Genomic DNA, 27,718 nt, shown 5'->3' on the forward strand with positions numbered 1-27,718 from the left:
GTGTGTGTGTTTTAGTGAGACAAAACATCTCATCTCTTCATCAAGCTAGGCAAAACACTAACTGCCCTCAACCGCATGAAAGATTAGCATCGATCAATGACATATGTATCTCTGTTTATCTCCACACATATTGACTTGGCTTTGCTGTCAGATCTGGTCCGCCCGACTGTCTGACCTTCAGCGGAAGAGAAATATTTGTGGACTAACAGATTCTGTTGGATGAGCGCTCTCAATTAAGTAGCATGTTGAGGAGGCCAAATCAGAGCAGAAGCCAATTGACCTTATCACAGCAGCAACTTTGAACACTCCGGGTGGGAAACTTTAGCAACTATACTCAACCACAATAACTGCTTGGATTTAACAGGGAGTTAGATCAGTTTACTAGTTAGTAAGCTACTAGCTACTGTACCTAGGCCAGACGCTGCAGGTACTAGCGATAATGGGCCAAATATATTAAAATGTGAACCTATATACCTTCGGTTGAGATCCATTTGTTTCTGTGTGTTTATGTGTTTTTCAGTGGGGAATCTGTGAAATGATACATGTTTGTATTATGCGCATTTTGGTACACAACAGTATACAGAGCTTGACTGTATTTGCTCTTCCAGGTCGAGTTTCCCACCCACAGTTTTCAAAATGGCCGCTGTGCGAATAAGGTCAATTGCAAGGTTAATTTGATAATTAATGACTCACGTAAAGCTTTGTGTGAGTGGTTGTAGGGCAGAATGCAATTGGGCTTTCATTCCTAAATATTTGCCAATTGATATTTTCTCTGCATTGAAGTAGATGGGCTCACAAGTGCACTCAGGACTTAATGATGATCACAGTTACAATGATCAAAAACAGCAACCTGGAGCTGAATCACCACAGGCTCCGTGGCCCGTAGTGACATGGTGATTAAGATGTTCATGGTCAGGAACTCTCTTTTATCTTTCTAATTGATCGTCCCATAGACAAGGGAGGAAATGTTCTCCATTGGCAGGTTAAAGAGCCCTGCAGCTCTTGAACTTGGACCACCTACAGTGGCTCACCCACACATTAACTGGTATGATTCACTCCTCATAGTAGTAATGTGTATGTGTATGTGTGTGTGTGGGGGGGGGGGGGCGGCACTTGGCTTCCTGTCTGACTGGATGCCTTATTGTGGGCTGCTGTAGGAAACATCATGTCATGCTCAGCTAATTCACTGAAACCAGCCCAGACCTAACAAACTGTATTTGAGCACAGTACTGCTGTATGTGGGAAATGGATTTATTTAAGGTTTTACTTATACTGCTAGAGCATATGCCATGTAATTGTGTGTGTGTGTGTGTGTGTGTGTGTGTGTGTGTGTGTGTGTGTGTGTGTGTGTGTGTGTGTGTGTGTGTGTGTGAATGAATGAATGAATGAATGAATGAAAAGCTTTATTGCCCCAAGGAGAATTTGATGTGTACATCATGAGCACATACAATAAAAAACACATTAAGCAAATCAACAATACACAGTGACTTCATAAATAGTAAACAATAAAAGTGTCCGAGATTAAAGTGGAGGTGCAAAGAGTTGGTGTGAATCGTCCATTTGGCCGGTGTCCCTTTTATTAAGTAGCTGGATGCTCCATGGAATGAATGAGATAGTGTAGTAGTGAGGTAGTGTGTGTGCATATGTGCTATCCAGTGCCAATATATATATATATTTTTTTTTTCTTTATATTTTGTGTTCTATTTGCCATTTGATATTGATTCAGTTACTGCTGTATTACATCCATCAATACTTCACTGAAAAGGTTACGTAAAGCAAAGTTAAATTTCCAACTTAACCTTTACAGGAACGTTCTATATTTCAGCAAAGAATAAAAAGGACATAAGAGAAATATTACCTGAGAGAAACAACCTTTAAGAACAAACGGGGTGTTTGGTGGTGCTTCTGTAGACCAACCTGTGAACTGTGTGAATGTGTGTGCATGAATGTGTGTGTGTGTGTGTGTGTGTGTGTGTGTGTGTGTGTGTGTGTGTGTGCAGGGGAGGAGGGTCAAGCATGGCTACAGCAGAGGAAATGTCAGTGTGTCTGGGAGACAGGGATAACAAGGGACCGATCTCTCTAAGACGGCAGCTTGTGTGACAGAACAGGTCAGTCCAGGCGCAGGCTATTCTCATTTATCTACATTATGCATTTCATAACAATCAATATCTGACAATGTAGCCAAGGCCAAGTTAACGACCACACAGAGCCTATCTTCTTTTAACACTAAGAATTTAAACGTGTCCTAAATCTCTCAGTTCTTATAACAACTCCCTTCAACAAACATCAAAAAGTGGAACTGAGAGTTATTGCCCGTTCAAGCTAGCAGGGAACCGGTGCAAATCTGTTGACTTCTGTTGTTAATGACAGGGCGATGCGAGGGAAAACATGGTTCCATCCCAGTGGAGCCGTGAGCATTCATGTGGACGACCCCTCTATTACAGGTGTGAGATGGGGCTAAATGGAGAAAAATGACGTCCAGTCAGGCGGGCAGGACCCTGTCCCCAAGCAGTTGTTCAGTTTGATCTACACCACGGGTCACCTTGTCCGCCCACATACAACGCACCCAGCTACTGTACAGCACACCAAAACACAAATCACTAAACATCAGGGGAAGGGAAGATGAATCCTCGGGTCAATATGATCGGGCTGCCTTCCCTCACCTCTGTGCAGTGTCCTTATAACACTTAACTTTCACTTAGGAAATACTGGCCTGAAATTCCCCATAGGGAAACGGAAGCATGAGCCGAACGCTGCGTTCATTCACCCACGGGTATTGCAAATGCATTATTCCCAGTTATCTTTGTATGCAGGGAGTGCGCTAATTAAAGGCACACAATTGTGTTTGGCCGGGAGCCTGAAGAAAAGTGTAAAAGAGTAAAGAGCAGCTTTAAGAAACACCGCTGGGAAGGAGGCTATGAAACATAAACACTAAGACTTAAAGCCTGAGCTATTAGAAACGGCGCATTCATCTGCAGATAAATGTAGCTAGGCCAGCAACATCTAAAGTGCTGTCTGGGGCATTACAGTACAGCAGCGCCAATGAGATAGCAACATAACACCCTTGTCAAAGCTCTGACATATATACCGCATAAAAACTGTTATTACACTATGCCACAAAAAGTGTAATTTACACTCTAGATCGTCAGGAGACGCCATGCCCGTATAGCGCGGGGTTTGTACGCCGTTCAAGATGGGTTATCTGGATGAGATGCTGTACTGTGAATTAGAATTTAGACAGCATCAGAGTGCTGTGTTGTTGTTTATAAAGCATACAATCTCAACTCTCCACTGGTGTCCCTTTATGTTACAACAGCAATAAGTTTGGAAAATGCAGCTCAAAATTTGAAGCAGCCAATGTGCGATTAGGCTATAATACTGCCGCTGACCTCATTCAAGATACAGGATTAGGCTTCAATCACCATTATCATTTATTAGAGGTGCAGGTTATATTGGTAGTGTCAGGATTGGCACCGATCCAGCTCCCAAAAACTCAAACTCGGACCGGCAAATGAACCTATCCCAATACCGACACTTTAATGACATGCACTTTGGTGCCATGAAATACTTTTCCGGTGGGAGGAAAAATGTCTGCAGTTTGGCGATTCTTTTCTTCAGTGAAGCAAACTGCCAGCTGTGCCAAGCTAAGGTGTCTCTGTGTTGATAGTGAGAGTCTGTTCTTCCTTTAAAGAAGAATACCGGTGCCAATTAGAGTTACAGCCCATTTACCTCTATCTAGGTCTAGTCTTTCCCCCAGTCATTTTGCAATGCATGCCGTATGTAATTAGATTTTTTAACATTTACTTGGTTTTCGTTGTTTTTAAAATACAAACTTTATGGTGTTAATCCTAGCTTGAAATGCTGTCCCTAACAAAGACGCCCGAAATAAAAAGACATGGATGTGACAATAACGTTTGTAAGGTGACATGTTTTTGAGGGATTATTTCCTGGAGGAGACTTCCATTTCTTCCTGTGGGTGTCAGGTGATTGACAGTAAGCAGAGCGTAACGTAATGTGCGCTCTGATATGAAAACACTCAACTCAAGCACAATGAAATAACGATAAAACTGAGAAACTTGGACAAAACTAAATTAAGGCTTCATGTTTACTGTGATAGATTATCTAGCTCAGGCAAGTTTGCACTGCGCAAGAATGAATGGTAGCAAATGGCTTCTTCTGAAGGGAGGAAAACAAGCCTTGATATCTCCAGCTACATTGACTGGAAAAAAAACACAAGTATTATTCCTTAAAATATATTTTAAACGCATATTCCTTCTACTTTGTTACTTTTCTGACAGTTTTGACTGGAAGGTCTATTTTTTATTCTGGCAGGCCTGACATGAGCTAACGTTACATGCACAGAATATATACTATTAAGTAACCAGTAAAGCTATTGACAATACCCCAGTTAAGGTCTTATTCGAGTTAAGCTGTGTACATGCAACATTAATAAACTGCGATTGAGTATCCCTGTTGCCATGAATTAGCCACAGACTCAGCTGCCAGTCATCCCCCCTGTCTGGTTACTTCTAATGTTGGAAAGAATTATGATCCCAGCAGTAATCTGTGTGATCTTCTTGACCCTCCTGCAAATAACCTGGTTTTACAGGCAGGGCCGACCCGTGCCAATATGTCGCCCTGGGCTAAATAGAAAAATGCTGCCCTTTACCCATGATAATTATAGCCAATAACCTGGGTTTATAATGATGCTGACATTTGATCCCATTTTACAGTAAAATTGGTTGGTTTGCCTTGATGGAGTTAATGTGTGAAAGTTTGCACATTTTATAGGCATATAATAAATGAGAGAATAGTATATAAATAGCTACTGTGTGTGTAGGTGTGTGTGTGTGTGTGTGTGTGTGTGTGTGTCTGTGTGTGTGTGTAGGTGTGTGTGTGTGTGTGTGGATGTGGTGTTAGCTTGATTTGACATACTCAACAGATAGAGAGGGGTGAGACAAAACAGACACTTAGCTACTAGATGAAAATACCATTGTAGGCCTACTGATTAATAATCCTGATCACAATATTTAGCAATTTGCCATCTTTTGCCATTTTTACCATCATCGCATCAGTTACAGCTGTACTTAAATAGTTACATTTTGGGGCTGTTCTGGATTTAAAATATGCAGTAGAATTCTCATTTTGAAAAAATTAAACTATTTGTATTACTATATACTGTATGTGTTCTCTGATCACAGCAGTATAGTGATCTCTCATTGAATTGAAGGTGGGCGCTTGGTGAAAGATGAAAAGGCTTTACTGATATAGAACTATATTTGACAATTGCCCTTTTCCAATCTTTCTGAAGCTTTTGATCCTGCTCACACTGGTCCTCCAATTAACCCTGTGGCTATATCACAGGCCATGATGAGAGCAGAAGGCAGCCAAGCGCTCCTCTCCCTCTCCCTTCAGTCATAGTAAACCATACTATTCCCACAGTATTGTGCTGAGAGACTTGACATGCCTCTAATGAGATGTCAGCAATATGAGGCAGAGAGATACTGGGTTCTTTCTCACTGACTGGCCCCAATACCTGCACCACATGGAGTGTTGTCTCACTCCATACAGACTGCCTCATTATCACCTTTGTTAATTACCTACTGTCAAGATGTTCAATGATGAACATATCACGCCATATGTGTAGGGATTAAAGGTTTTATGTCCTTAACTCTATTCCAGTGTGTGTGTGTGTGTGTGTGTGTGTGTGTGTGTGTGTGTGTGTGTGTGTAAATGTGTGAATATGTGTGTGTATGTGTGAGGTCATGCCAAAATGTCTATGGGTCAAGGGTCTCTGTCTCTGGAGAGCGGTTGTCCAGTGCACCTGACCCATAATGCACTCTGTCTTCATTAAGCATGCTTTCTGTTTTATCACAACTCGGCCAGCCGCCGTCTCGACAACACACTCCCTCTCCCAGAAGGCCCACAGGCAATCGCACTCAAATTTGATTCATTATGGCATTACTAAGAAACCTCTGTACTGTGATGAAAAGCCAGTAATGAAAAATAGAGAGGCCTTATTCCCCTTTAGAGACATTATTAGCACGATTTTCAATTTTTTTCCAGGCAACAGAATGCCAATACGCCTGATACCTAATGATACAAAAAACATTTGATAGAGCGAGGATCACTGGTTCAGCTGAAATTTCTAGAACATAAATGTGCAAGCAACAATTCAAGATAAAACAACAAGCTGTTGTCAGGGTAACGTGGGCCCCTCCTGAACAATCAAGGGAAGCAGAAAAATAGTCAATATTGTGTGTGTGTGTGTGTGTGTGTGTGTGGGTGGGTGTGGGGGAGTTAGGGAGACAGAGAGAGAGAGAGAGAGAGAGAGAGAGAGAGAGAGAGAGAGAGACCAAGTGCAATGTATGTGCCATTACAAGGACTGACATCAACTGAACTCTGCCACACACCAATTAAGACACAAAAAATACTAGGAAAAAGAAGTAGCCTTGCTGATGTACAGGCATTCACGGTTAAGTGGTACAATTTTACCCTTTGTCGTAACTGTGGTAATCTGTCGACTATAAAGCAGCATGACCTCCAGACTGAGGCATTTGTACATGTACAGGACTGAGTGATAAATAAGCGCAGGAAACACAACGTGTGCATTTACACGGAAAAGAAAACAATCAAAACTTTCAGAGGGAAAACAACAGCGAATGCGAAACTCAGGTGTCAGAAAAAGAGGCGGAATGGGCTGTAACACCGTCAACACTGATACGGCTGTTAATGCATACAGTCTCTACCTGTGTGAGAGGGATCATCTCATATAGGAGCCACAGCAGCAGCAGTGGCAGCGAGCGTCCCACAAGCAAAGAACATCAGAGCTGACTAATCTCTGTCTGCAGCCTCCTCCTTCCTCCTTCCCTTCTTCCTCGGCTCCTCCGATCGATACCAGACTCCACAGCACACACACCAGGTTGGACGAGGCTGCTAGTCCACTGATCCCAATCTCCGCCCTTCAGCAGATAAAGCCGGTAAAGGAAGGGCAGTACAATAATTGCCTGCAACAAACTCGTCAGCTTTCCGCACTTTTTTTTTCTCCACCCACTCAACTCATTAGGCTAATTACATTAAGATGGTAATAAGGAGGAGAGACGATCTGTGGGAACCTGCTAGGTCTAGTCAAACTGGATTGTCATTTGTTTGCAATGTTTTTTTCTCTATCTTTCTCCATCACACCACCCTTCAGCCCCCAAATCCTCACTCTCTCCCTCATGTGTCTTTTCCTCTCAGCTGCCCAGGTTTCTCCTCCAAGCCCTGCCTTATCACCCCAGGCTTTTAAGATGGTGACGCTGATGTTAGTGACTCAGTGGTGGAGGAGCTCTACTTTCTCTCCGGGAAGGACGAATCAAATTGTAGCATTGTTGGCGGCAAAGTAGCAGGTGTTTTCCGTGGGTGATAAAGATAGCACAGTAACAGATGCAGGACTGTAGTTTGTATATGAAGCAGGTGTCCGACTCCAGTATTGCTCAAAGCAGATGTGAATGGAGCGGGCGCAAGCTGTGATAAATATCAGCTAAAGGGCACGCCCACATCTCTCTAAACACCCATACCATCTCGCTAAAACAAGACGTAATTCAGCACTTGCCACCTTGCGTCTGCCCACTTTTTACCGATGACTCGCTGGAGAGGAGACAAGAGGAGACGAGACGAGAGGAGAGGAGAGGAGAGGAGACGAGACGAGACGAGAGGAGGGGAAGGGAGTGAAGGGGAAGAGAAAGACGGAGACGGTAAATCAGACTTTATAGGAATAATAACTACAACAGAGCCAAGGATAACACAGAAAAAAAAATTGGGAAAATCAATGCAACATTCCCCAAAGTGCCTCACACACTGTCAATTTTCCACTACATAAATTGACCCGCATTAAAGCCCACATGTTGGGAGTCAGGTGAGGCAGGGAGTCTCATCGCTGGGCTTTAGGACAGTTCTGCTGCTGCTGAACATGTGATGGAAAGTGGGACGTGGCGTTGAAGGGGGTCAACAGGGCGTGAAGCTTGGTGAGCAGTGAATAGAGTTAGTATTGCTGTGGTGAGAGTGGTGGTTAGGGAAAAGATAAGGCCCGGGGCTATATCCATCACCTCTTCTCACCCACCTGTGTCTTCTTTTATGTTGTTCCACTCTTTAAACAGTCTTTACTCAGTCACCGCTCCAGCAACTCCTGCCAACTGTGTACTCAGATAAGGATGTTGTGGCTTGGTTTGATAATTTGCGTGAATTTTTTATAAGATTCCTTTTCTCTCCTCTGCACTTCCTTTTAAGCCCTGCAAAATGGCTTGCAGTAACCTAAAAAATCAGTAATGAGTCAGCAGCTCTGAAGTTTCCATAGGCTTATTGCACAGGGAAGTATGTGAAGCCTTTTTCTTTTTCTGTATATTAAGGATGAGGTGGTATAACACAAACAAAAAAAATGTTACAGCTTCAATATTATGTACTCAAAAATATCAAATTACTACTACTTACAGAAACAAAGCTAATTTAGTAATTAGAACAATCTCAAACAGCAATAACTTACTTTAAATATTTTCTTTGAGAGAAAAATGATTTTAATTACCATAACCCCTGTGGTTCTGAATAAACTGTCTGAATTTAGCTATCAGAAACTGTTAATTCCATAAAATGTACAGTACACTAAAAACTCATTTCTATAAACTTCACAGTAATACAATGCTGTGTTTATATTACTTTATCACAATATTCTACCTATATTAATCTTGTGTATTTAACCTATTGAGTTCACGTTAATGTATTGTCCGTATTCTTACTTCTGTAATGAATGTACTCTTCTTATTAGGGGTTCAAGCCGCAGGGCTGAAACCCTATGTTTTCTTAGGATTATTCTTCTTCTTCTTATACTACTCAGATGGCAAAAAAATACACCAATTAGCCAGATGGTGGCGCTATAACAAAAAAAACTGATATGTTTTGGCCAATAACTTCCTGAACTGTAAGGTCTAGAATATTTTTTTTTCTTGGCTCAAGACGAATCCATTGCACATACAGGTTTTCGTTTCCACCATGATATTGTTTTTTCCAAACCTATAGGCCTATTTCAATTGCCACTTGCGGCTATACTTATTATTTGTAGTAGTAGTAGTAGTAGTAGTAGTAGCAGTCATAGTGGTAGTAGAAGTAGTAGCAATACTGACTGTAGCTGTAGCTGTTTTATCATCATCAGTTCGGTTCTAAATATGAGAAATATTACCAGATGGCTCATACAACTCACATTATCACAGTAAATATCATAACATTAAGGACATTATCTCAAGCATATATTGACAGCTTCAGTAATTGTGGTTGGCGGTACATGAGACATGAGAGTGTACCAGCACAGTGTAAAGAAGGACCTGTCAGAGGCAAGTCAATCACACTAAAGATGTAAATAGTTTCTCTATCCTTCTACATTTCAATCATGTCTCATTCAGGGCTTGATTGTTGAAAGTTGAATAAGGCCTGATAAAGTAATGAGAAAACTTCTTTAGTGTGTAAATCACAGAACATATTGAGCATGTTAACCCTATTTCACACTGCGATGTTGCATTCATGTACAATAACAGTGACTCTGAAAGGGATGAGAGCCCAATTAGCTGCTGAGCTGACAAGTACACAGTGCAGAAGCCCTTTCCCCATCACTATTCTTAATGAAACAGTGATGATTAAATGTAGGCTATAGAGAAAAATCACCCATGCATTCATGAATATCATGCTTGGAAAGGTCAAAAAAGATGGTTGGGTAATGATGAAGGATTCCCATGCAGCAGAGGGGGAGAGGGAGTGAACGGGGGTGTGGACTGGGCATGCATACTTTGGGCTAAATGAGAAGCTTCAGGCAGCAAATACTCTAATTTTCTACTCCCCTCCCCTTGCAGATCACACACTGTGATCACCATGAGCATGCACGTAATTATAAGCAATCTGCTTGCGCCTTTTCATCTCTCCGCACATTTCTGCTTATGAAAGACATGCATGAAAGACAGCGCTGTACCAACCCAGACAAGAGGAGCAGAAAGGGCGGTTGTAAACGTATCACTTGAATGGATCAGTGGAGGACATAACATTTCTTGCACATTATAGGCCTACTTTGTAATTAGCGGGCCAGCTGTAACCTCCCACATACTTTGTGCTAGAAACTGTGTTCAACTTTCATCTGGTAGCATCTGTTGGGAACTGTGTTGCTTGTATTCAACGTTTTGGTATGATTTTTACTTTTTAAAACATTTAAGCGACTGTTTTGCAATACACACTAATGATGGAATGTGCAGAGCAGAGCAGAGCGGGTGATGTCAACAACTGACATGGAACTCACATACACACACACACATACTACTGCTGCTGCTACTACTACTACTACTATTAGTGCTGCTGCTACTACTGTGTCTTATCAAATACTGTACAGCTACCCCACACATTTCCTCCAGGAAATGTAGCTTTCTAGTTTGAGTTGCTTTATGTGTGTGTGTGTGTGTGTGTGTGTGTGTGTGTGTGTGTGTGTGTGTGTGTGTGTGTGTGTGTGTGTGTGCATGAGTGTGTTTCTGTCTGTCTGTTTGCACAAATGGGCTTGTGTCTGTGCATGGGTGCCGGCATGCACATATGTATGCGAGTTTGCGTGTACGTGTGCATGTTCGTTCATTTGTATGGAACTTGCAAATGTCTTTGTGAATGTGTGTTGAAACGTGCAGGCCTGTATTTGTGTGTGTTTCAGCACTAAATGAAAGCACATCCCCCGTGTCCTTGTGCTGAGTGAGAGGACAGTGAGAGAGGGTCAGCTGTCTATCAGTAATCTGGGACTCCGGGTCTGTGGAGAGGAGATGATAATCATATGGCAGTCAACCCCCCCATCTCTCTTCTCTCTCCTTATGGACTGAATGATGACAGAGCATAAATGCCAGTAGCTCTCGCAGCAGCAGGAGAAATTGCCTCCTGTCACTGTGTTTATAAAGCACAAGCAGTCTCAGAAGCATGCGACTTCCGCTTCTAAAATACATCTGCTAAAATACATCAACTAGATATACAATGGTAGACTGTATCTGCTACTAGATAAAACATAAATACTTTCAGTTTACACAGTATACATCATTTTATGCCACTGAATGCCTAAATATATATAGCTACTGGTAAATGTATGAAGATTAACTAAATGAAGCATAATCTACTTAGCACCAGCCATAATTATCTCCTGCACTATTTAGCGAAGACGAGATGCAAGCGGAGCTCGCACTCATGAATGTAAGAAAAAAACTTCTCAAGCCAAGGAGTTTAAATACAAAGTCAGCGTTTTTATTTTGACCAACAAAGTGACAAGTGAAAAAGTGCAAAACGTTTTCAACCTGCCCTATGATCAGTGCAAAATGTTTGCTTTTAAACATCTCGGTTTGAGGAGTTTTTTTCTACCATTTGTGAGTGTAAGTTCCCCTTGAATTTAGTCTTCTTTAGTTTTCCATGGCCAGCCATTACAATAGATACAAAAGACACGGTTTATGCTATTTTGATCCCACACCATTTAATGCAATTTCTCCTTGAAATCTCTCTGATAGCTTTACCCTTGGAAACTATCAGAAGAGGACACACAGTGACTCCTCTTCACACCATTAACACACAAGAATAGCCTCGCCTCCGCTCTATGATATTCACATATTTAATGTAGAGCGAGGACAGAGTTTTGAGGTCAACCGAGCTCATCATATCTAGAATGCTATTAACACCCATCCTGTCATCTACTGTACTCATCAGAATGGAATGAGTTCACATCTCGCACGCAATCCTTTGTCATTTGCTATTTGACAGAGCGCGTCTCTCCCCTCCGTTCCAAATCTCTCCAGTAACTCTCTCTACCCCCTGAGGAGGCTGCCGTCTGAATACTGATGCATTCATTCCCCCGACCGGAACACACGCCGAAGAGCCATAATCCCAAGGCCGCGGTGCAAGGACGTCGTCCTTGAACCATAATCACCCTTACATCTCTTATCAGACCCAGCCTGGAGAACATGATTAAAAAGTGTCCAGGACATACCGCCGCTGCACCCGGGATATGACTGGTCCCCGCTGCCGCCTGTCAATCACGCCGAGAGGTGCAGATGTGGCCCGAGTCACGACCCCCACCATCCAATTAGAGTGATTGGAAAGTCACATAGCATATGCCGTGCATTAAGGGGTCTCTGCAGAAATAGTGGGGTCTCGCGGAGCTGGAAGTGTATGTAGATGAGGGCTGTGGGGAGAGACAGACAGCTCTGCGGCTCTTCGGGGCTGAGCGATGACAAGGAGAAAGGAAGAGCGAGCGGCAATTGATCTCTAGCAGTCTGGGGAAACCATTGAAACTGAAATCTTCCATGTAAAGAGCAAGCCGAGGCAGGGGAGAAGGGAGAGAAGGGGAAAGCAGGCGAGGAAGACAAGCGAGTAAGTGGAAGAGAGGGAAAAAAAGGGAAGAAGGCTGTGGAAAGAGAGAGGTAGATGAAGTGCAGTCCTGCTATGCTACAATTAAAAGTAGAGGAAGCTGGGGCAGGGGAGATGGAAAGGATAGTCATTGGTACTCTGCGGGTTTCTCCTTGAGGGACAACTAGGACTGCAGAGGCCTTAAATGGTCCCACAGTGAAAATGGGTGGATACTGCCAGGTTCCAATGACCTAATCAGAGAGAAGAAGAGGGAGGAGAGAGGGAGGAAAAAGGCAGTGGGTAAGAAATTAGGCATGCAGGAGAGCAGAAAGAAATGAAGAAAAAAAGCAAATAGGGGCTTTAGGGAAATAATGGAAATGGAAGAAGTTAGAATAGTTAGAGGTAAAGGAGAAAATGGACTGTGGAGAGAAGCAAACAAAGAACAAGAGGGAAAAGAGGAACCTGAGACCACCATGCTTAGCTCCAGCACCTTGGGACCTGACCAACTGGCTCCTTTTGTCACCACAAGACAAATCACAGCAGTTGTTAAAACCTACATGAGAAATGAGTGCAATTTGTCTGCTATAGATTACACACTGGGGGCTGGGAGCGTTTACTGTGCAACACAAGTCTCCCTCCGTCAGCATGAAGCATCCACACTGCTGAAAACACTGCCTCCAACACCAGAGCATGAGCAGGTTCTGGTCTGGGAAGTCAAGGTTGGGCTTAAAAATCACAAGCCATAGAAACACAAAGCCTAGTAGTCATAGATTGTGCTGTCGTCGGCCAAGTGAATGGGAACAGAATTCTAATTCTGATCTTAATAAGCTGCAGAGAAAATAAGAGGCGGTCTGGCAGTGCTGAGAAAGACACTGACAACGCTGAATATCGAGCAGAGAGCACATTCTTGCCTGCAGCACTATAAAATGTCCATTTGGATATGATTCAAAGGGGCATATTGATGTTTGATAAAATTCAGATTCACAAATCAAAGTGAAGTGCGGGGCTGCCAGCCGAGCGAGCCAGCGGATAGGCCAGCGAGGAGGAACTGGGCGGGCACAGATGGCCGGTTCACAGGACGGGGGGCTTTAAGGGTGATGTACCAGGATCAATTCTAACAATGTTCATTTTCTGCACGGTCCGACGGGAGAAGTAGTCAAACAGAGATAGATTAATATGATAGTCTTCAGAGCAGAGACCTGGGGTGGGATGCTTAGGCATTAACTGAATCAATATTCATACTGAATTTCACCATTCACCACCCATATATGCACCACTATCACACTATGTCTGCATAGTGCTCATTATAATAAACTATGGCTCCCTTATTGGCCCTTAGAAGTCATCACACACATAGCACAGAGAATGAAATAATGCAACACAGGCTAAAGATGAAAAATGGATATACATGTGTGTTTTCTTAATCAGCCATAGTCATATGCATTGGTATTGGATACTTTTTTATCTTTACAACGCTACCATTCAATGTGTTTCGAGCATGTTTACTTAATGTCTTTGTACCAGTCGTTGTTTGTGGCTGGCAAAGCAGGAGTAGTGGGAAGGGAGGCTTACTCACCAGAGCTTTGATATACTGTAGGTTCTTTCAACATTGCCTAATTTCACACTGACTGACCATACACAGCCCCTTCTAGTGTTGCTGCTGCTGAGTTGGTTTATTGTATCTGGGAGCCTCTGGAGTCTGATAATACAACCAGTGTCTATGTGCAGCTGAATAAATTCATGGCTCTACATGTTAAAGAAAGAATTCCTGCCCTGGGATAATAGTGTGGAAACAAAGATAATGTTTTACTAAGGCATATAAACTTTCCTTTTCAATGGAAAGGCCCGTAAAACAAAGGAACATCACGTCTGTATATTATTCCCCTTTCTCACTGTGTTATTCCCTGCTCTAACTGAACAATAACCACAAGCTGACAAGACAACAGATATTGGATATATACTGGATGAAGGTGAATAAAAACTATAGAAAGTTATTTCCCGTACACTAAATTACACCTCTCTCTGGCATTACAATATGTGGTCAAAATACAGCACTTGAGAGCTTGGAAAATATCAAAATTCCCTGCGGAACATCAAGTTACTGATTTTATTTTTAGCCTCAATCTCACTATTTTGAATCATGCGTTATCATGAACAGAGCTCAATCATGCAAAATGATGCCACACTGCATTCAGCTCAACAAACACAAAACAAATCCATACCGGTTCAAGCCGTCTGTGAAATTAGAGGTTAATCGTGGAGGATTATCTCCAAAAAAAGTGAGCAAGATCTGTCGAGTCCACTAGTGTATCCCTTATTAGTTTACAACTTTAATGCATTATTGATTTGCAGTAGTGAAAATCTACCTCTGTTGCAGCATAATAATGAGGGCGAGGCTACAGCAGGGAGACCATCTATCTGTGTCAACATACAGCAAGGGAAATTAAACATCTCTCCCTTCCTTATGCTTCAGTCTGAGAAGGCCATTTCAGAGTCCATTACATTGGCCACCTTTGAAATGCAACTTAATGCATAGTGACCTAAAGGGCTTTGTGAGACCGTGTGAATGAATAGCTGCCAACTGCATGACTCAAGGCACTGGCTTTAGTGTACCTTATAAGAAACCAATCAATACGTCCTTTCATCTGAACATAACATGTCAGTTTGTGGTATATGAGGTGGAGGTTGAGGAGAGAGTGCACCTAGAAAAGTAAAAGTAATATTGATGTCGCTCACACTGATTGCTTTCTCTTAAAGGTAAATAACCTGCATTAATTTAACGGACTGCTCACGTGCGCTGTGTGCAAAACCGTTTTTCTTCAAAAGAGCGAGCAAGTGAAGTTAGCTTGCAATGTACATGCAAATGGAGTAGCTTTATGACAACAGAGACGAAGACAGAGGCGTTGTTTAAGTGACCGTGTGGGGCAGGAATGCATAGCTCTATACCATGTCCATCTATTTTTTTCTCTTGACCACAGGTAGGTCAGCATCCCTGCAGGTGCTTTATCTATGGCAGCCTGCCTCGCGCATTTTCTCCTCCCCGTTTATCACTGTCATCTACGCAGTTGACAAGCAGTACTGTGGATATGGATCATCTTAGACAGTCAGTTGTACCATTGCCAAAGTCAAGCTGTGCACACATACGCAGACATACAGACGGAAATAAGGAGAGAAATAAGCCCAAGAGAAAGCACATGTACACAGGTGCTTGAAAAGTGAAGTATCCTGGCTGAACAACTGAAACAATGGAGCCAGGGTGCAAGGGGCAATACAAATGGGTTCAGCTGAAACATCTTCCAACAAATGGAAAGTCCACTTCAACATTTTCAATTATCTCACATAAGCATTTCCTCAAAAATGCAACTCTGCACATAACTTTTAAACTTGTCTGCCTGCATCCAAGTTTTTAGAATGGTGCCCCTCTAGTGACTGTTTCTTTATAGTTATATATGGAAGTTATATCCCAGAGTTATAGCCTGAAAATTGCTCTAAAGTGTATCTGAGAGAGGATTTGTCTCATGTGTACTCTTGAGATTGTCAAATGTCTGGCGCAAGTGGCCCCCGGGGTGCACCAGCATGTGGGTAAATGATTGTCCTTGTCTTGCATCCTCGCTAGTTGTTGCTGTGTGCATGTTTCTAAGGCTAAGGGATGGATGTGTGGTAGCTGGTTAACCTTCACAGCTTTGGGGAGTTGGGCTCCCATGTCCAATCCATCAATTGATCAAGAACTCAATGAGACCATGCATCTTACTTCACTTTTCTTGTCAGCGCATTGCAAATGGCCCGTGCAGACATAATATCATGTTTGCTCAGCCTGGCACTTATTCAAAATACAAGCAGGGAAATGCTCTGTGGCTTAACTTTTACGTTTTTATCTCTTTTGATTGCATTTAACATAACATAATCCTTAGTGTGTACAGATGGATGGATGGATGGATGGATGGATAGATAGATAGATAGACAATGTTTGCAAGGATTGACTATCTAATCAATTTCCATGCAGATTCTATACAATCCCAAAAAAATATGGCACACATTTTATTTTAGCAAATCCTATTCGTTGTAAAGAAGGAGAGTGCACTCCCAATATTCTTGGGAGGTGCTGGCTGACAGGGATCAACTCATAAAACGAGAATGGAAAGCTGCACACTTATCCTCTGCTCCAAGGATACCATTTATTTTGAACCAATGTTTCAGCACTCATCAGGCTGTGCAGAATGAATGCTGAGTAGAGCCTTTTTAAAGCGGAGTGGTGACAGGTGTAGCTCATTCGTGCAAATGGTGAGGAATGATATTGACATAAAGAAGCAAGTAGTTGACAAGTTAGAAATACAAAGTATACAAAAGATACAGATTGAGCTGGTGGTAAACATAAAAATACTCTGTAGAAACATTCCTGGCATATAGGGGAAGTTGAAAAAATGTCCATGATAGCTATAGAAAAAAAACATCCTATTCAAACAAGGGCTCTGGAGAGCTTTTACTATGGGCTAGCATAAGGTCCTTGAAAAATTTCTTGTGCACCATCTAATTCAGAAAATATGTGTTTTCCAACATTTTGTGTTAACACCGCCTTGCATTATTACAGTGGAGAAAGCTACACACCACTCCAGCCTGTGCAGAGTACAATAAATGTAACTTATTTAGAAGTCAAAATGCGTGTTGTAGCACCAATAAGGAATAAGAGAAAGGCCTACTAGAGGTCTCTGTAAGAAGAAAAATGCAACTTCAAGCACATCACAGGATGTAGGCTCAATTATACTGACTAACTGCTGCCTCTTTAAAGTTATTGAGTTTTTTACTCATCTATCATGGTCAGTCTAGTTACTCTATTAGATCTATCTAGACAGCAGTTCAATGCGTGTTGTGAGATACGTAATTAAAAGTTTCATTGCCTCCTGCTGCTTATTCAGTTTGAAACTCAAATCAAATGCTGCACTTACAGAACACTCTTGCTGAATGTGACCCAGTGTGAGCTGACTTTGATCCCTGCGATGGTACCTGCAAATTGGTCTTTCCTGTAGTGACTTCACAGCAAGGCTTTTCTCCAACTGTGTTTATTTTTTGCAAAACACGGCTAGCATTGTTTTTGTATCAGTGAACTTTTTAAGTGAATCAATTTTGACTTTTTGAATTCTGTTTTACTGTAACTAAATCAATACTGACCTATGGGAGTGTGGATGACAAAATAATCTCATCTCATTTCTCTCAATCAAAATGTTGTGCCAATAAAATGCCAGAACCTGTGAGACATAACATCTCTAACAACACTGTTGTCTACGGAGAGAGACCGCTGACACAATCTGGAAGCTTGAAACTAAATTTGGAAAAGTTGAAACTTAGTTTTGAAAGCTTGTTGTGCAGACAAAATGCTAATGCTTGTGGTAGTGAGCTTGTTCCAAAGATTGGCAAGCTAGTTTAGTTGGCTTTACTGGCTTCCAGGTTAAATCATAGTTTGCAAGGCTCCAGCTATAGCTCCATTTGAGAATAAGTAGTCCTCCCAGTAAACTGTGCAGTGTATTATTTTCTTGTATTTTTATATCAAGATCCCATTACATTTACGTCCTGGAAAACAGTGTATCAGTGTGTGCCATCACAGACTTTTGAACAATCCCAACCCTCCGCCTCTCCATCAAATGAAACTTTCTCTCCTTAACTGATTTGGTTTACACTTTTGAATGATCCCTCCCTGCATTATGTTCTGTCCCGCCCCAATATCCTGCTTCAACAGCAAGTACATCTAATTAAGGAAGCAAGATGCTCTCAAAATGCCGTTTCATTGTGACTTTAAAGCCAAAGTCAAAATAAGTATTACTCAAAATAATTAGTAAGTTAAAGTAGGCTTGTAAGTAAAAAGCGTCATGTTTACTTGCAGTACAAGTGCCTGTGTAAAAGATCATGTGCATGAGTGAAAGTACAAGTACATGAGTAAAGTACTTAGTTACTTTTCCCCTCTGTGGCCCTACGCCAGCCGCCGCTCCACTGCAGCCCTCCAAGGATTCGCCCTGAACACTCAACCTTGAAGAACGTCTTTTTAATGTACAGTGTGAGCGGAGATCAGGAAGGTGGAGAGGCATGCTGGAGTCCCATTAAGATGCTGTGTATCACATGAGGAACATTGTTAGCGTACCCTTGAGCCAACGACTCTACCTGCAACACCACCAGCTATCTCAGCACAATGAATATGCTAAACATGACCTATGTGAGCAGGGATGAAATCAGGATGTCTGCTCTGCGAACAGACAAAATAATCTCATGTCTAATGTATGCTCCGCGCGCGTGTGTGTGTGTGTGTGTGAGCATGCAGCCACGAGCGCATGAGTATGCAGCAGCGAAGGTTGGCTAAATGAAGTGGGACAGATGCAGAGCACGATAGAGCTTCCCCTTCCCACTCCAAGGAAATGGGACTTCGTTAAGGACTAGTGACTGTCACTCCGTCCCTCACCGTGAGGCAGAGAGCTGCCGATGATAATTAACCTTCAGCACAATCAGGCAGGACCCTGGAAAGCAATGACACACAGACCCTGAGAGCCCGACTGCGTGTTCGCTCTCGTAGCATGTCTGTAAATTACTGGGAACACAACGGAAACACTTCTCTGGTCTTCATGCTGAGGGAAAAGCACAAAGCCGAAATGATTATTCTATGCCGTTACAGTAGAAGAAGCATTATGAACAGACATGAGCTGACTGAGTGGATCTCTCTTGTAAAGAGCCCAGAGGAGTGGCTGCGGGAGAAGAAAATCTATATTCAAGGGCCACGATTTGCTACATCAAGGGCAGGAGATGGTACTGACCTCGTGCCCTTGCTTCAGTTAATTTGACTGCACAAGATACATATCGCTCTCTCATTTCGGTTAATTCATGCCCTTACTTTTATTACTTTGTGAGTACACTTTGTGCAAAAAAAATGAACACATGCCCATAATATAATGTGCGTACATTTTATAAATCCTGTGCTCCACTTAGCTTATTCAGCAAGTTTCAAACTGATTTCACCCACTTGAATTTACCTGATAGCATTGATTTATTTATTTTGTGCAATGACAACATATTTAGTTGAATTGGGCTTCTTCTGATAAGGTATAATGGATAGAGATACTTTTATCAAGTTTTACTTACGGTACAAAAAACAAGGGATGATTTATCCAGGTGTTACCTGCTGACACTTGCGATGCAAGGCGTTATTGTTAGTAATAAATAACTGACAAGGGTATTGAGTGCAAATGGGCTTTACTGTCATGCAGACTTGAGAGGTGTTATAGACATTATAGAGGATTTATTTTGGTCCACACTTAGCTTATTACATGTGCACGTTATTTATTGTGAGCGCACAATAGAATGTCATGTGCACAAATTACCACAAAATACATTTTTTTCCCAAAAGGACCGCCACACCCAGGCTCTGTAACAGTTCCAGGTCCAACACTCAAGCATTGGTAAGGAATAGAGCTAGTAAACCACTGCCTCAGTCATACTAGTTTCTGATTGGCTGAAGGCGTGCTGATTAATTTCAGAATGGCTCTGATGTGGTAGTCTTTTGCTGCCTTCAAGCGCTCCTCCTAAGCTCCTAAAATAAAAGGACCAAAGGGACCCTGTAACAAAGCTTTGGTAGTTGTTATATTTTAGAAATCAAGCAGCACAAAATCTGGAACTGGTATAACCAATGTTTTAATTAAAAGTGCGAGGTAAGAGTTTCACTGTCCCATAGCACAAAATGACCATAATATCTGCGGGGGTTTGATAGGGTTGTTGATCAATACCAATGACTCAACGATTATTTCGCCTGGTGCTGAGGCTTCTGGCTTTCAAAACTCACTTCCCTTTCTGTTTTGGAACAAAAACTCCCCTCCCATTGAAATTTCAAGTCACTCCCAATCTCACCGCCCCATGTTGTGAGACAATTCATTCTCAAGCCAAAAAAAACAACAACAATGACAAAGCTGTATTATTGCAGTGTTTGCACTGTGATACACTACCTCTTCACTAGATGTTACTGTTGAATCTCTGCTCTAGGTCGATAAAAAGTCATAATTACTTAATGGCAATTTAATTTACTAGCCAAAAGTTGTATATTTGTTCCACTAGCCTTGTTAATGTGCGTGTGTACATGTGTTCGAGAGAGAATGCCAATCAATAACATATAAGAATAAAATACATCACTTGAACCATCAGTTGATGACATGGCTGCCACGTTCTCAGCCTCCTAAACATATCAGCAACTCAGATATCAGAGATAATTCTGACTTTCCCAGTCAGATTTATCACTTTGTTGGCTTGGTCGTGTGCGCGCAACTCAGAATTGTGATATTTCCAAAAGCACTTGAAGGTAGCATTATTACAATACCCAATTAATGAGCTATCAAATTGTAAGTGTTCCTTTGAGTCATCAGCTGAGGCACTTGGCATCAAATACTGTGTGAACTTGTACTGCTGCAGGTAAATTTATGAACGTAAAAATTATTCTGTGGAGCAAGTATCTTACTTACAACAAGATAGAGCCAGCAAAGCAGTTTGGTGTTTATGGATGCAGCATTTATTCAGTTTGGGATCATCACAAAAGTACTTGCGCTTGCAGAAATGCTAGCATCAGCTGGCACCAGTCAAACACTAACAGGTGGTTAGCAAGCAAGTTGCCAAGAAAGTTCCTACTTACAGAGGGACTATGTTGCTGAAAGTGGTGAGTGAGCAAAGTACAAATAATATTTTTACTCTAGAAAAGGTGAATTAACAACTCTTTTTTTTATTTTTGGCAAGTGGTCATGGTATTAGGCTATTAAGTATTATCCCTTACCTAATGGAAACAAAGGGGGCGTTACAAACACCCTCTACACATAATATTGCACATAGTGGAAGGTAAACCCACCTAAAATAAAAACCTTTTTTATTGGCAAAATAGAGTTTACCTTTTCAGCTTGACAGAAATCTTTACGATGTACACTGAACAAAAATATAAACGCAACACTTTTGTTTTTGCTCCCATTTTTCACGAGTTGAAATAAAAGATCTAAGACTTTTTCTATGCACACAAAAGGCTTATTTCTCTCAAATTTTGTTCACAAATTTGTTTAAATCCGTGTTAGGGAGCACTTCTCCTTTGCCAAGATAATCCATCCACCTGACAGGTGTGGCATATCAAGATGCTGATTAAACAGCATGATTATTGCACAGGTGTGCCTTGGTCTGGTCACAATAAAAGACCACTCTAAAATGTGCAGTTTTATCTTGAAAAAAGACATTTATTAGGCACTGAACTATGGATCTCACATGACTAGGGCTACAGATATGCATTTTTTGAAAACCGGTCAGTATCTGGTGTGACCACCGTTTGCCTCATGCAGTGCGACACATCTCCTTCACATAGAGTTGATCAGGTTGTTGATTGTGGCCTGTGGAGTGTTGGTCCACTCCTCTTCAATGGCTGTGCGAAGTTGCTGGATATTGGCAGGAATTGGAACACGCTGTCGTACACGCCGATCCAGAGCGTCCCAAACATGCTCAATGGGTGACATGTCTGGTGAGTATGCAGGCCGTGCAAGAACTGGGATGTTTTCAGCTTCCCGGAATTGTGTACAGATTCTTGCAACACGGGGCCGTGCATTATCATGCTGCAACATGAGCTCTGGTGGACATTCCTGCAGTCAGCATGCCAATTGCACGCTCCCTCAAAACTTGCGACATCTGTGGCATTGTATTGTGTGATAAAACTGCACATTTTAGAGTGACCTTTTATTGTGACCAGCCCAAGGCACACCTGTGCAATAATCATGCTGTTTAATCAGCATCTTGATATGCCACACCTGTCAGGTGGATGGATTATCTTGGCAAAGGAGAAGTGCTCACTAACATGGATTTAAACAAATTTGTGAACAAAATTTGAGAGAAATAAGCCTTTTGTGTGCATAGAAAAAGTCTTAGATCTTTTATTTCAACTCATGAAAAATGGGAGCAAAAACAAAAGTGCTGCATTTATATTTTTGTTCAGTATAAATTCATACATAATACTAGGCTATCATTAAGCTGATTGTTGATACATTAGAGGTAACAACACTTAGTTCTTTTAAAAGTAGACTTAAAACATTTTTTTTAACTGCTGCTTATAAATAGGTAATTTAATATACTAATGTTGGGTTTCTAGAGTAAATGTCTGCTGGTGTTTTACTTGAATCTATATGCACTTTAAATTGTCTATGTCCTTTGCATTTGTGTATTTATGTATGTATGATGACATGTATGTTATTTTATTATATGTACTGCTTTTACTTTGGTTTTGTGAAGCACATTGTGTTGATTTTTGTAATGAAATGTGCTATATAAATAAAATTTGACTTGATACAAAGTTATATGCAGAAGGGAGAAAGGTGTAAATTAATGAACTACATTTGATTTTTGCTCATGTTGGTGGTTATGAGGATCACTGACTGGGGTCATAGTTTACCTGCCATTTTATTTACCACCACATCACTGCCCATAACGTTACTGCTTGGAAAAGTGGGGCTTATGCCAAACAACAGTAGGCTAGGTTTTCAATCATCACGCTTTACTAAACTGTTTGTTTTCTGGACAGGTTCATAAATGATGGCAGCAAAACCTGTGAATGTCAGGAGTGGAGCCACAAGAGACACTAATTTGAACCACAAGGTGGTGCCAAAATTATGGGCTCCTGTAACCCCCCCGCGCCCCCCCTCCCCCCTTCCCACCTCCCCTCTCTCTCCCTGCTATTTCATTCCAACAACGTCTATCTTTTCCTTCTTCTTTCCTTCTGCTACTTAGTAAAACACCTCCAAGAAGTAAAATTAATATCCAAGTCTAAAGAGTGTCACATGAACACTTAACAACAGCGACAATCGACCAATCACTTAATGAATATACGCTTAATCTCTATCACTTCACTTAAATTGAACACTTGATCATTGTAAGGCTTCCTGGTCATCAGTCACGACTGAAACGTCCTCAACCTTGGCCCTCTACCAGTTTATGTTCTGTGAGCCTCATTGAGACTGAGACGTGGTGTTCAGTGGTTGCTATAAGGACAGTTTCCATTGCGCCCAGTTTTATGGATGAAGCAACAATTAAACCAGGAGTTTACCAACGTGAACGAGGTCTTAAACGAGAGAAATGTACAGCCATCACACATATCTGACTTGAAATGAGACTTGAAATTTGATAAGTCAAAATCAGACGTGTAAAAAAAAAAAAAAAAAAAATTCCTTTCATTAGCGTAATAGATTATCCAGCACCTACAGGTCTCAACTTCTGCTGCATAATGAAGAAATGATATTGGAAAGGGAGCACAAAACGACTATTCACTGACGCAACGTAGCCTAATAAGTAACACCCAACTGAACAGTAATCCTTTTAAAATTGACGATGAACCCATTACTGTTCATCAGGTGATCCTGTTTAATGCACTGCGGAGGCTATTTCGACTTTAAAAAAAACAACTTAAATGCCTTACCTGATTCAGTCTCCGGTTGTAGCTGCTTCTTGCACGGCTTTGAGATAAATTCTCCTTTAGTTTGGCACAGGTTGCGCGCGCGTGTGTGTGTGTCCGCTGCCCTCAGGAGGGAAAAAAAAACACACACACCGTTTTGCAAGAAAAGCGTAAACGCAATGCAACTCAATCCCCCCGTATAGTTCTCTGGCTCTTGTTCTGCGCTTCCTTCCACCGACACTCCATGCACACCGAAAGGTAGGCGGATAAATGACGTATCGATAACCAACACCAGTCCGCTTAAATCTTCAGTGCTCTTGGCTTATTCTTCACACAGCCGGATCGTTTGCTGTTTTATGTTGCATTGGCGCTCCCTCGTTAAAAATATCCACATCCAAAATAGTTGGAAAATATCCTTCACTTTATCCCTCGAGGAAAATTAGTCCTTTCACACCGACGGAGAGTTTTTTTTTTAATTTTTTTTTTTACCCCCTGTTAAGTCTATCCCTTGTCTTGAAATCTTAAGAGTATAGGGCCTATTGAATTGGAAGGTCTATCTGTTAGGCTTATTCTAATGATAACGGTGATGCTGCGTACCCCGCATCCCACTTACCACTGAGGAAAGAGCGCAAAGAAAAAGCCTCCAAATGCCAGGCAGTGATTTCGCCTTGTGTGCCGCGTTCCTCCAAAGAAGAAACCCCTTGAAATATGCTCTGTCAAATCTTCTTTAGCGTCTGTTGTTTGGATGTAGTCCGGTACGGTCGGGTTGGATACAGCCTCTCCACTGCGGTCCGGTAAAAAGATGCAGAGCAGACTGAGGTGCAGGCGGTGCAAGTGAAGTCTCTCTTTCTCCCGCACACACACACACACACACACACACACACACACACACACACATAGATAGATAGAGGGGGTCTGGGTGCCTTTCTCACACCACGGCAGATCAGACGGGGAAAAGCAAGACTTGATGCATTTATAGGTGCAGTGAAAACTCAGAACTGCATTTGGTGTGCTGCTTCGACGTTAAGGGAGCAGCAGCCAAGTGGAAAGCCAGTCTGACATTACTGGAAATAGACACATCAGGGGGAATAAGTCCAGCTCGTTTAAATGTGGATGTATGGGGTGGGTGCAGTGATGTGGTGGGGGGATAAAAAGGTGGGGAAACTGTGACCTTCAGTGGATGATCATCACAAGGCAAACACCAATATAAACAAAGTCAGAATAATTCATATATGTTTTTTTCCCCTTAAAAGAGCCTATATCCCCATTTAACTCACTCTAGTTTGGTGCTACTTTCAATTGAATTCACTCTGTAAATATTTATGTCAGCCTAAAAAGGTGGATAAAACGGGTTTGGGTGGATTTACCCTCTCCTACCTCCCTGGGCAGGTTAAAATGTAAACAGATTCATTTCAGCGGTCATCTATCTTTACTCTGCCCATTGGGAATTTATCAACAGCATTTGGAGGGCACAGACAAAGTATAGCAACAAAGTGTTCTGTCTCCTATGCAGGTAAAAAAATAACAAAAATATTAATACCTCGTAACCTCCGGAGATGAGTTCCTACTGACCTTATCGCCAATCAACAAACAGCCTACAGCCTTGGCTTGCACTTTTACATCTGTCAGGATCTGGGGGGATTTAATGGGTGAACAATAAGGTCATACTGGTGCTCCGTCTTGCCCTTTGACTGAGTGTTGGTTAAGCATTTCCACACATTTTCTGCACTTATCAGCTTCTGCCAAGACTCCAGAGTGGTCAACAGTTTATATACATTGATCCTCATGGATGAACAGTATTAGAAGCTAGAGAAATGGTAAACCGCAGTAAGAAGGATGCCCATTCTGATAAATCGCACACCAGCTCAGTGTGTAGTGTCAAATGTCCATTTAAACACTCCAGTAAAAGGGGGAAGGTTTGGGGAAGTGCTCCTGAGAGCTGTGGATGGATATTTGAGAATGATGTCTTGACATTTGGCTCCTGTGTCAGCGTGCACTGTGGGATAATAACCGAAATGACTGCATATAGTGAATGTCAATGATCCAGGCCCCCCCCCCCCCCACACACACACACCCTTTCTCTTACACGCACCAATCATGTCATACATGTCATTACAGTGGAGTGGTTGCAGAGAAATAATGATGAGAATCCAAGCCACATGCAATCGTATTCAACAAAGAATTGCTTGGAGAATCAGAGAACCATGTCATGTACAGGCGGATGCGAGGAAAATAAGTTCAGGGATGTTTTTCCCATGATAGTGGACTGGGGATGTTTTTTTGTTGTTGTATTGCTCTTGGATTAGGACTACGTATGGGCTTTATTCCTTAAAAAATTCACATAGTATTGAGGTGTCCGCAGGCTTGTTTAAATTATACCCTCTGGAATAATACAATGCATAAATGAATTATAATGTGGGCAAACACAGTAAGCAGGTTTGCCATAACCTGAAGTGCATTATCACTAGGTCACTAATGCCATTTGCAAACCATACGGTGAGCAATGTGTCGAGTAATTTATATCTATTATTGATAAAAAATGAAATCAGAATGCTTCAAGTGGGATTCAATCAAGTGCTACCTATCATTCCCATTCCATTATACGTGGCCAGAAATGGAAAGGTAATGGGATATTTGTGTCCGCTAATGCAGGGCGGCGTAACACTGCTGATAGAGTTTGTATTAATTTTACATAGGGCCTCCGGGACAAACACAATGTTATGCTGACTGTATTTGTGTTTGGCTATTTGCTATTCTCAGAACACATTGGCTAAATCACTATTATTATCTTTCATAGGAGGATTCAGTCCCTGGGGACACAAAGTGCAATCAGTAGGTCCTGATCTATCACAGATGTCCTGCCCACTCAATATCTTGGATGCAGAGTTACTAAGTACGTTCAAGGGTGGAAAGAGTACCAAAAAAATCCAAGTAGAAACCTCATGTAGAAATGCTGTTATGCTGCTGAAAGTTTGCTGAAGAGGAAGTGTAGTTAGTAAGCAAACATAAAAATGAGCTTGTTTAAAATGTACTCAGAGTAGAAGGGACTGAGTTCTTTAGAAAAACAGACACATGATCTTTCCCATGCAATGCAAAAAGGATGAGAAGAAGTCAAACTAGGTGTTTTCAAAAGAAAACAATGTAAAAGTCCATAACAAAGTAAAGCATGAATCAACTCAACACAACAATTTAGTGTGTGATTGGGTTATAATAACATAGTGATCTGCGTTATTCCAACTTTACTACACCGATGTTCTTTTACTACTAGATAGCCAGCTAGCTAGCAGCCAGGACACACAAACCAATAAGAATGTAGCTGAATGGATTGCTTTTGGCTGATGTTAACTAAGCTACTGTCATGGATACATTTGAGCATTTGATGTTACAGTTAGTGAACTTAAAACTACCTCCTCATGCTCGCTCCTCAAAAATAAAATAAAATTTGCACACCTAAAAGTTTGGGTGGTGCGTAGGACAAAAACCAAAAAAGCAGATTCTGAGAAAGAAATATACACTGTCTACTCTTGCATAATACTTTATTGCGACATTTCGGTCATAGGACCTTCATCAGGCAAACATCCTCTCTCCTCTCCTAAATAAAAAATCCAAACCAACATCCCTGCCTTAGCTCAGTGACCACCGCCTTAAGGAGAGAGTGCAGAAAAGTGGAACGAAAATGGAAGGCCAGTAAACTACTAAGTCTTTTATGACATTATGAAAGAGCTAATGTTAAATTACCAGGAAGAGACAGTGACGTTCTTCTCTGATCTCTTCCAGTTACACTTCAGAACAAAGCCGCCTTGTTTACAACGCTCCTCGGTCAAGTGTGTAGAATTCATGAGATTTTTCACCCAGAAAGTTGTATGTTGTAAGAAAATTATATTTTGGGCTGCGTTGCATCTATCTCTTTAC

Source organism: Centroberyx gerrardi, chromosome 6 (genome assembly GCF_048128805.1).
Source record: "Centroberyx gerrardi isolate f3 chromosome 6, fCenGer3.hap1.cur.20231027, whole genome shotgun sequence".
In the NCBI taxonomy this organism is placed as follows: domain Eukaryota; kingdom Metazoa; phylum Chordata; class Actinopteri; order Beryciformes; family Berycidae; genus Centroberyx; species Centroberyx gerrardi.